General features: G+C 33.7%; 1 protein-coding gene across 2 annotated transcripts in view; it reads left to right on the plus strand.

Moving 5' to 3' along the window:
• LOC136025059 (neuropeptide F receptor-like) overlaps window positions 1-12,056 on the plus strand; it is a 51,825-nt gene that overhangs the window by 11,947 nt on the left and 27,822 nt on the right. For both annotated transcript variants that reach the window (XR_010617008.1, XM_065700740.1), the window contains exon 2: window positions 3,119-3,296. The gene's annotated coding sequence lies outside the window, so the exon portion shown is untranslated. The remainder of the gene's footprint in view (window positions 1-3,118; window positions 3,297-12,056) is intronic.

Below are 12,056 nucleotides of genomic sequence, written 5' to 3' on the forward strand. Positions count from 1 at the left end.
GTTGCTCTATTAGATGCACCTGCCTATGGAATTCAGTTAATTTAAATCTTGATACTCGCAAAATCAAACTTTGAAAAATAAAACACGCAAACGATGAAAAAAGAGACTCATTTTTGCATGCAGTTATTTCTGAGAGGTTCTAATGAGAATGCCACGTTTCTTTGAGCCAGGACTACGAAGTGAAAAATCAACCTGCGACATGTTTCACAAAGAAAAATTGACATAAAATAACTTTCATGAAGATAAAGTGAAATGTAGCAAGTTTCACGAAGAAAAAAAAATTAACATACAATAAATTTCAAGAAGATGACATCAATATACAGTAAGTTTCACACAAAAAAATCAAGACGCATAATGTTTCACGAATAAAGAATCAGTATGGAATAATTTTCACGAGCAAAAAGAAACAATGGGCAAGATTTTTTACGAAGAAAAAATCAAGATACACAAGTTTCGCGGAGAAAAATAATCAACATACCGCAAGTTTCAGGAACAGAAAATCAACATACATTCAGTTTCAATATGAAACTGTGAGTTTCCACTGTTCAAATAAAATAATGGCCATTTTTAGTTTATAAAGTTATTTTTGTGGGAAAAACGTTGAAAACCATTAGGTGTGAGAATTCGGGCCAGAGGTTGTCATCGGGCTGATAGATTGTGCCACGCTTGCCTCAATGGCCAGGAGTCGTTGGAAGAAACGTTCTTTAGGGGATTTTTATTTAGTTTAAAGATCGATTCTAGTGTAAACAGATATTTTTGGAGGAACATGTTTGAAAAATGTCATATTTGTAATAATACTTGCCTCAGGGTGCATTTTGTCAGCCATTGAGTGTCACAGGTGGGAATCGCCGTGGAACATTGCAATCTATATCGTTTTTACTTATCAGCGGAGACTTATCATTTCATTGTTAGATTGCAATTCCAAGCCTCTGACACTCAATGGGTAGCAGATGGATTGTTGTATGTTGATTTCTTTTTCACCGTGGAACTTAGTGTATCTTGATTTTTTCTTCGTGAAAAATGTTGCCTATTAGTATTTGTATTATTCCTAAGACGTGTTGCATGCTAATTCTTCATTCGTGAAACATCATGCGTTTTGATTTTTTTTTTTTTTTGTGGAACTTGCTGTATGTTTATTTTTCTTTTCTTTTCGTTAAGTTTCTTGTATGTTGATTTTTTCCTCATAAAGCTTGTCGTATGTTGATTATTTCTTCGTGAAACCTATTAAATGTTAATTCTTTCTTCGTAAAAACTGTTGTATTTTCAGGTTTTTCTTCGTAGAACTTGTTTTACGTTGATTTTTTCATTCATGAAACTTAATTTGTCTTGATTTTTTTTCCTCGTGAAATATGTTGCATGTAGGTTTTTGTATGTGAAACTTGTTGCATGTTGATTTATTGTTTGTGAAATATAAGGTATATTAATTTTTTCTTTGTGAAACTTCTTGTAGGTTGATTTTTTTCTTCGTGACACTTGTTGTATGTTTATCTTATTATTCAAAAAAAGGTTGTATTTTTAGTTTTTCTCCGTGAACCTTGTTACACGTTGATCTTTGGTTAAAAACTTGGTAGGCTATATGTTGATTTGTTTTTTCGTAAAACTTTTTGCAAGTTGGTTTTATCTTTATGAAAATTATTGTACGTTCATTTTTTCTCCGTGAAATTTGCTGTATTTAGATTTTCTTTATCTTCGTCAAACTGGTCTTATGTTGATTATTTTGCTCGTGAAACTTGTTGTATGCTGTTTTTCTTCGTGAAACGTAATGAATCTCATTTTTTTTGTCGTGAAACATGATGCTTGTTGTTTTAATTTCTGCTCGTGGAACTTATTTTATGTTGAGTTTTTGCTCGAGAAGCATAATGTATGTCGACTTTTTTCGCAAAACGTAATGTATCTTGAATTTTTTCTTCGTGAAACGTGCTGTATATTTGTTTCTTCTTAAAACATGTTGCCTTTTGAATTTTGGTATCATGTTGCCTGTTAAATTTTGTCTGTTGAAGCTTCTTTCATGTGGATTAGCCGTTCAATAAACTTGTTAAGGTTTCATTTCTTCCTCAGGAAACTTGTTGCTTCATGGTTTTTCACTTCGTAGTCTTGGCTCAAAGAAATATGGTATTTTAATTAGGAGCTCTCAAAAATAACTGAATGCAAAAATGAGTCTCTTTTTTCATCGTTTGTCTGTTTTATTTTTCATAATGTGATCTTTCGAGTATCCAGATTTAAAATAATTGAATTTCACAAGCAGTTGCATGTAACAGAGCAACAGAAACGAGGAAGTTCCATTAAGATCCCTCAGATATATCTCATAATATGGCTTAAATTTATTTCTAATAACAACCCTTCCTCTCTTTAATTGCTTGCAGGAAGCAGCCGCATATTGTCACTGTGCCGTGAATTTGCAAAGTCTTGCCTCAAAGAAACAAGGTATTTTCATTAAAACCTCTCAGAAATAACCTTATGCAAAAATGTGTCTCTTTTTTCATCGTTTGCGTTTTTATTTTTCAAAATAGGATTTTGCTAGTATCAAGATTTAAGTTAATAGAATGTAACAGCCAGATGCATCCAATAAAGCAATAAAACGACTTATTTTCATGATGATCCCTCAGAAACATCTTTTAATATGGCTTAAATCTACCTCTAATAATAACCCAGCCCCTCTGGAATTGCTTGCTAGGGTGGGCAAGCCACATATTGTGACGGCTGTGTGAATATGCATAGTCTTGGCGCAAAGAAGCGTGGTATTTTCAAAACTTAACAGAGGTAGCCGAGTGCAAAAATGTGTCTCTTTTTTCTTGCAGGTGCGTCTAATACAGCAATAGAAACGATGCATTTTCATTAAGGCCTCTCCGAAATATATCTCAATATGGCTTAAATTTAGCTTTAATAGCAACTCTCCCCCTGGAGAGTTGCTATTCCTAGATTGGTTTCTAGGGTGGGCCAGCCACATATTTCCACGCTGGCGTGAATATACATAGTCTTGGCTCAAAATACGTGACCTTTGAGCCATTGCTATTGCTGAATGTAGTAAAGACCACAGCCGAGCTAAAAGCAAGTGATGAATAGTTTTTAGTGACCACACAAATAAAAAATTTGCTCAAGAACATATTTTTTATTTTAGGCATCATGGGTGCAGCCATATAGGAGCTTATGGCTAGAGACTAAGAAACATTAGTTTTGATCGTTTGGCCCAACAGGATACTATTCAAGGTTCAACAGCTTCTTATAAATACACTTTAGTTCCGCCGCTGTTAAGAAATGACATTTGGTGGCCAAAAGCACCGGCCAGCGCTTTGAAGGTAAGTTTCTGATTATTGGATTATAAAAGTACTATATTTCAAAATTTAAAAGCATGACAGTAGCAGAAATTTTTTTTCACTTTTGAGAGACTGGGTAGAAAACTAAAGATTGATTTGAAAGGATACTCTAATTTCACTGAACGGATTGTCTTTCTGTTGGGACTGCGAGGGAAAATGCCTAAACATATAACTTCGAAGACAACTATAAGCTTGTTACCACAGCAATCGCTCTTTTATTACAAACCATTGAACCAGCAAGTAGATATTGGCTACCAGTAGAAATGGTCTAATGACTGTGATTTTGTGATCTAATGACTGAGATGAACAAGATGATAAGACAATAATAAGGGAAATACCTGAGAACTAATATGAAAGTTGTAATGGATTTGCGTTGATACTTATTGTCTGCAGCTATTACCTAGAACACAAAATGTAGAACAGTTATACCTAATTTCCATTACGTGATCAGTACCAAGCTTTCATAGTTTTTAAAGACTATGGGATTGAAAAGTTTGCTTAGAATGAATTCGATTTTTTTTGTAAACTTGGTTAGAAGTGAGTAAACGTAAATTAAGAAGTCAATGTTGGTTTTGGTAAGTCCAATATTACATCTTGTCCAAATATTATGTTTGGCTTTGAAAGCAGAATTTGGGTTAATGTTAACAATAGCTAGCAAGAAGGGGCTGTTTCACTATAATAGAACCTGACTAATATGTAAACAAACTTTGGTTCGTTTGAGTAGCAGCGAGAATGGAGAACTTTAAATGAACAAGCTTTACACGAAATTACTTTCCAGGAGAGAACTCTCTCCAGTAACAGAGAGAAAAAAAACCATCTTGTTAATGATAACAAGAGAGATTTCTTTTGTTTTCATGAAATAATTTTTCTGTCCCTGAGAAACTATGAAAGTAAGCTACTGGAGATTCAGTTTAGGTGTTTGTGTGTTTAGAAGGGATGGGGGTACAGAGCCTCTTGAGTTAGATTTTGGGCAGTTTATTCCCAGAGTTGAAAATGACAAGGATCTTAAGTGGAGTCGAAAATGTTCCAATATATTAATATTGAGCTTCTCTTAGTTTTCCATCTGTCAGAATTAAAGCGATTGCGTAAAGTACTGACCAATGTGTATTCAATTTAAGTTTTGTGTCGAGTCAACTTGCTTGGAAGTGGCGGTCTTATAAATCGGAAGGGAGCTAACTTGTTCGAAAATTGGTCACTCTAATGCCCTTTTTGAGGGCCAGAAGTGATTGGAGAGCGATCCACTATATGAAAGGGGCTGCTTCCTCACCAACATCCCACTCTTTACGCTAAAGTTTTTTACTGTTTTAAAAAGAAGAGTTGAGAGAAAGAGTCAAACTTTAGCGTCAAGAGCGGTATGTTGGTGAGGAAGCAGCCCCTTTCATATACGAAGTAATTTCTGTTCGTTTTAAGTTTTAATTTTGCTCCTTACTTTCAGTTTAAAAAAAACTTGTTTTTTTTTATTTAATTTCTGAACGTTTTTCAATCAATGCATGTTTTGATTTTGGCCCTCCGCAGAGGAATAATTAAAACGAAATTTGCATATTTATTATTTTTTTTTTTGCTGAAAGACTTTCTCATAATTTTGATTGAATGATTTTGAGAAAAAAGAGCGGGGGAGGAAGCCTAGTTGCCCTCCGATTTTTTGGTTAATTAAGATAAAGGCAACTAGAACTTTTAATTTTTTACGAATTAATAGAAAAGATGAACGTATCGTGACTTATTAATACCAAATCCATGCAAGGAATTTGGGATGTGTATGGACTACTTGGACCACTTTGGGAATCACTGATTTAGAGTTTCAGTTTTGCTCTTACTTAGGTAAAAAAAAAACTTTGTTTTTGAAAATAATTTTTTTTAGATACAAGCACCTAAATTTACAAAAAAGATCTCCGCTTAACTTGGACGAAGAAACTAAAGAAGTCAACATGATTTTCTGTCAGTCAACAGAAACAACATCAAAAGGTGCGATAAGGCATTAGTGGCATCAATTCAGGAGAATCTACGGGAGGGGAATGTATTTTTCTAGTGAAGGTTTTTTGGTTTTTCAATTACCATAACCAAACAAGTTCAATGCACCAAAATAGGTACCTGGCGCCATGAGTTTAGGAATAAATAAAAGTCACTGCCATCGTCATACAGACATAATAATGTCCAAAACAATAGGTCGCATCCTATACATTTTTTTTCAAAAATAGATTAGGAAATAAAGAAATATCGTAGCATGCATTTTTCATAATTCTATTCGAGGATGCATATTTAATTCAGGTTTTCAATACAATTTCATTTACTATTTATTAAAATCAAGCTGTATAATTTTAGAACACAAAACATTTTTTGGGGAGGGGGAGCTATTCATTAGAAAGATAAAAAAAAAATTTTGCTGTCTTGTAAAATTCTGAAATTGGAGATGCGCTCTTTCAGTTGTACTTGGAGATATCTTTTCCGTGACAATTTCATGGGAAATTTTATTTGCAGTTTTAATGTTGCATACGAAAAAAAAAATCTCTATAGGTTTAGTTTTAGACTTAATTAAGATATTTCAGGTATACTTTCGTCTTATGAAAAAAATGCTTATGTGCGTTATCCATAAAGATTGCAAACAATTTTAAAAAGAAATCCTGAGCTTGCTTGAACCGATATATGATTTCATTTTTTTTCCCTTGTCACCACAAACGATTTTGGTAGTTTGGCAACAACTATAACTTGTATTTGTAAAATAGTATGTCTACTAACTCCTATGAATAACTCATTCCAATACCAAGTCACCTGAGGCCAAGACTGCTGTGGGTTGTCTTCACCCCCTCCCTTGAAGTTCCAGATACTTTAAATTATTTCTTAAAGCCTCTTTCCGTCCCCCGGTGGGTGGAACGACTGATTTTCATTTGCCCCCCAATGTGTAGTAAAAAGCGAAAAAAAATTCAAAAATATATTATTCTTTATTCTCAAAGCATGACATAGACACCTTCACCATTGCTTCACTAAAATTATAAGTCCTACAAATCTATACTGATCTGGCTCCAATATTTATGTCTACTAACTACTATGAATCAACTCATTGTAATACCATGTCACCTGAGGCCAAGACAGCTGTGGGTGGTCTTCAACCCCTCCCACGGAGTTCCGGATACTTTAAATTATTTCTTATAGCCTCTTCCCGGTCCCCCGGTGGGTAGAACGACTGCTTTTTATTTGCCCCCCGGTGTGTGGTAAAAAAAAAACGAAAATATACTATCCTTTATTCTCAAAGCATGAGATAGACACCTTCACCTTTGCTTCAATAAAATTATATGTCCTACAAAACTATACTGATTTGGCTCCAATATTTATGTATATTAAATACTATGAATAACTCATCGTAATACCGAGTCACCCGAGGCCAAGACAGCTCTGGGTGGTCTTCACCCCCTTCATGGAGTTCCAGATACTTTAAATTATTTCTTATAGCCTCTTCCCAGTTCCCCGATGGGTGGAACGACCGTTTTTTATTTGTCCACCGGTGTGTGGTAAAAAGCAAAAAAACTTTGAAAATATATTATTATTTATTCTCAAAGCATGACACAGACACCTTCACTTTTATTTCATTATAATGCCATAAAATGGGTTTAAATCGCATTTTTTTTTTTGCTTTGTTAAATTCTTATATACGGTCAGTCAAACAAGTAGGCTACCTAAATTATCCTTACATAATTTTTCTGGAAAACATCTAGCACATCATTTCGACCTTCTGAGACACCCATACTTTAGGGTCATGCTTGATCAGTAAGATAATCTTAGTTTCAACAACTACTACTATTACCATTACTAATAACAGCTACCTGCAGTACCAGCCCGCCCGAGGCCATCACAGTAGCACGCGCTCCACTTCTATCCCAACCTATACCATGCTACCAATACTCAAATCTAAGCCCTGTCAAGAAGTTCCAATTTTATTTAAATCCTTTCCAACGATCTCTCCCACCCCATTATGGGAACACCTGCTTTTTGTTTGGCCTTGGATGGATTGCCAAAAAGGTCGATCTTTGAGAATTTGTCATCCTTTATCCTATAAACATGCCCTAGCCATCTCAAACTTTCTCTCATTACAACCCAAGTATGTGATACAGAACAACAACATTATTCGTACAGCTTGTTGTTTAATATACAGGCAGCAAAACGAGTACCGCAACCTATCCGTAGAAATTTTTCAGGAAAAAAACTAACAAATCCCCATCAGTCTTCCAAAGTGCCAACGTTTCAAAAACGTACTTGACAAATGTTATCACTGTAGTATCCAATAATCTTATCTTGGTTTCTAATATACCCCTAACTTAATATTTGTGTGTATTTTCTGAGCTGTTGGATGCCTTTTGGACAATAATTACTAAATTAGTTTGTAATTTCGAACTGATGGGGTGGTGCGATTATATATATATATATATATATATATATATATATATATATATATATATATATATATATATATATATATATATATATATATATATATATATATATATATATATATATATATATATATATATATATATATATATATATATATATATATATATATATATATATAAACATGGGGTTTCTTTTCTCTTGAATTTTTTCGTAAGATGTAAAATTTTCGTAAAATATTTAGGATGATACGTTGTTTTTGCTGCTTGCCCTAAATTGTTTGTTTGTGTAAGTTGATATTTCTCAATTTTGCCTAGAAATAACTCAAGGAAATGAGTCTGAAGGAAAAACATATTCGGTGTCTAGAACATCAAAGGCAACACTATAGCGTTGCCTAGAGTAAAGGCCATACGGCTCCAATAATTTATTTAGTTTTTTTCCCAGAGGGTGCTTCATATGGAGGTGATGATCGCATAAACTTTGGAGAGGCTCATTCGATTGGAAATTGGAAGTAATAGTGCCCTTTTTAGGAGTCAAAAGTGATCGGAGGCCAAATAGCCTCTTTGTCCTTATTTCCTAAATGCTACCAATGAAATTTTAATATTAGTTCAATGATTAGATAACAAAAACTCCGGGGTCAACACAACGCCCAAGGGCCCAGGGGCAGGTGTTGTAAGTTATGCCCTAGGTATATATGGTTTTTATGGAAGGGCTGCTCGTATAAACTTCAGAAGGGTTCATTTGATCGGAAATTGTAAGTTCTAGTTCAATTTTTAAGATTCAAAACGAGTGTAATTTAAATTGAATAAGCGAATCAAGCTTGAAACGAAGAAAAATCTCTACAAACAAGAGTTTGGATTTGCCTCTTTCTCTCACTGTAAAAGTCTAAAACCTACTGCTTCATTGGTGCTTTATTGAAAACTATATGTGTAATAAACAGCCTTGGAAAGTGCAAACAAAATCAAACTGAGTGTTTGATATGTAATGCTATTAACTGTTGCAAAAGCACTAGATCAATATTTTATTTCACCATAGTTTTATTTTCATTTTCAGTTCTGCAATAACTAGAAAAGCAAACATCTGTACTATAAATTTGTTTTCTGTGAAGCACCAAGGGCGTAATAAGCTTTAGACTTTTACAGTTAGGGAAGGGGACAGTATCCAAACTCCTGTTTGTAGTGAAGCTATGTTTGTCTTGAACAGTCTTGGAAAGAACTAATGAAAATAAACTGAATATTTGATACATAACGATATTAATTGCTAACAGCTCATCAGTTCAAAATTTAATTTACTGTAATTTTTATGTTTATTTTCAATGTTGAAAATATTTGTAATATAATTCGTTTTCAGTAAAGCGCCAATGACGCAGTAAGTTCTAGACTTTTGCCGTAGAAGAAAAAGGGAAAATCCAAACTCTTGTTTGTAGAGATTTTTGTTCGTTTCAAGCTTGATTCGCTTATTCAATTTAAGTTTCAGTTGTTTTGAGATCTATTTACTCATTTATATTAGTAATTACCATACGTTTGTTTGCTACGATTGTTTATTTAATTTCTGTTGGTTTTGGGTTTCATTTATTCTTTAATAGTAATTTTTGGGCGTTTTGAGTTTAAGTTATTGCATGTTTCTATTTCTTCTCATCTTAAGTTTAATATGGCATTTACTTTCTTTAGAAACTTCATTTTCGGTAAGTTTTTTAATTAATTACTCTGTAAAACTAAATGCAACTTTTCTTTTTACCCCAGGTGCCAAAATATTAGATTGTTATTAATCTTTTTATACTGAAGTCAAATATCTAATCATAACAACCAAGTTCAATATTGGAAAGTTTCATCAGTGTAATTTTTTTATACTGAATTCAAATTTATCTGATTTTTAGCGGTCAGAGATTTGTAGAATATAGTTGTTAGTGATCTTGGGTGGAATTTTCCATTGGGACAAAAAATGATCAGGATAAGAAGTTTCATTGATTAAAATTTTTATCTTTTGGAAAAATCAAAGTGTGTTTTTCTGCAAACTACGACTTCTACGAGCCATAGAAACTTGGCGTGATTTTCGGAAAGGGGAGAAACAACTGCAAAACCTAAAGAGCTCTTAAGGGAAATTGCACACTCAGATTCGGCGTATCAAACAACCCTACTGTAAAGGTTTCAAGCTCCCATCTGCACAAATGTGGAATTTGGCATTTTTACTGCAACATGGATACGTGTCTATTTCAATTCGTTTTAAGTTTTAATGTTGCTCCTTACTTTCATTTGAAAGCTTTTTTTTTCATTTAATACATTAAAGAGCCTCATAAAGTTTATGAGAGCTTCAGGTGTTCTTCACATTTTTTTTGTGAAATGTCTACTCGTTTTATAGATATATTGTGTGAAAACTCCATATGGTCCATAAGTTTGCCACATTGGTGTACATATTTCTTGGAGATATATATGTATTTTTTTTTAAAGAGTATGGACCGAAGAAAATGAAAAAGAAAACAAACATGGCCAAAAGAAATGAGAATCATTATCTTATTAAAAGATTAAAATGAATGATAATGTCAAGTTGAAAACTAGTAGGTACGAAAATGAATGAATTGTGAAACCTATACTAAAATAAATTAAAATGATCAAATCGAACTAAAAGCCAACAGAAATAACTAAAAATAGGAAAGGGGTTATTTCCAGCTCAGAGCCTACAACGGAAGTTTCATTGGTGGTTTGCTGAAAATCAAATGTATTGTAAAGTTTTTCTTTTTCCATTCTAAAGTTTAAAATCGAAGAACTGCTCAAACTTCTGGCACAACTATAGTCAGATCTTCGGTTTCCAGATCCGCTTTGTTTTATCTGAAGTCGGAAAAGAACTTAGCTAATTTCGGTACCTTAGAAATTTATAAATTTCCAAAATTGGGATTCGACCGCTAATTTTGGTTCTTAGGAAAAATCAGTAAGCTAATATAGTATTTGACTAGTATATCAGTATGGCCTGTATTTGACTTAGTGTCGGATACAAAAGCTCCAATGCAGCTAAATCCTTGTTTATCTCAATCCCATTCCAGGTCAACCCATTTACCTCATCCCTTGTTGAACTTAATCCCCGTTTAATATTCAACGATGTGACTTGACCCCCCCCCCTTTTATTCAACCTCCGTTTAACTCAACCCCCCATTTAACTCCACATCATTCAACTCAGTCCTATTCATCTCAACCCCTTGCAAAAGTCAGCCACATTTAAGTAAACTCCCATACAACTTGACCCCAATTCTCCTTTAACTCAACTCTCATTTAATTCAATCCTCATTCAATTTAACCTTCATTTAACTCAACTTCCATTCAAATCAACCCCATTCAGCAGAACCCTCCTTAAATAAATAAAAAATAGGAAGAAAATGTAATTCAGCCCGTGTTCTCGGATAAGAATTGAATCGAAAGAAACAGTCTTCATACCCTGATTTATTTTTATGTAAGTCTTTTTAATCGTATGCTGCTTCAATGCAACACTGCCCCCCCCATATTTAACCCTAGGATATAGACAAAACCCTGATGATATTTTTGGTTGTATTTTTTCTGTACTTACTTTACATCAACGATGATACCGACAAATAAATAGATAAATAGCAACGGTTTGGATATAGCCTAGGGCTATCTTCAGTCATTATGGGAGATGTGGCGCAATTATATGGTGGTGAATATTATATTTGGAAAGAGCACTTAACGGTAAAGCATATCGTATGTTTATCTTTCAGCTAGCGAGTTAACTGAAACTTTAACAAATTTATCACTGAAACTTTCACTACAAAACAGTAAAAATTTTGATCAAACAGTTCGTGGTCAAGCAGTTCATCGTAACTAACTGTAAGTAAGGAGCGACCCGGCTCAATAGTAACCGATACTCTACGGATTTTCGATACCAATAAATATGCCAAAAGAATCAAATTTTTATGCTGACTTTATATACATGAGTTTCATCAAATTTAATCTTACCCATCAAAAGTTACGAGTCTGAGCATATTTACCTTATTTTCGAGAAAAGGAGAAAACATCCCCTAAAAGTTATAGAATCTAAATGAAAATCACACCATCGGATTCAACGTATAAGAGACCACTACTGCACAATTTTCAAGCTCCTATCTTTAAAAATATGGAAGTTTGTATTTTTTTTTCCAGAAGAAAGATCACTGATGCGAGATTATTTGTTTTGTTTTTCTTCCCATTGATGATCGTCTTGACCCAGTTGTCTTATAATATTGTGAGAGGGCTCTTTTAAACATAAATTAAAAGTCCTGGTGCCCTTTTTAAGCGACGGAAAATTGGAGGGCAAATAGGTCCCCTCCCGTGCTCTTTTTTTCCAAAAGTCATCCGATCCAAATTTTGAGATAGCTAT

This window comes from Artemia franciscana, chromosome 3, assembly GCF_032884065.1.
Source record: "Artemia franciscana chromosome 3, ASM3288406v1, whole genome shotgun sequence".
Taxonomy (NCBI): Eukaryota; Metazoa; Arthropoda; class Branchiopoda; order Anostraca; family Artemiidae; genus Artemia; species Artemia franciscana.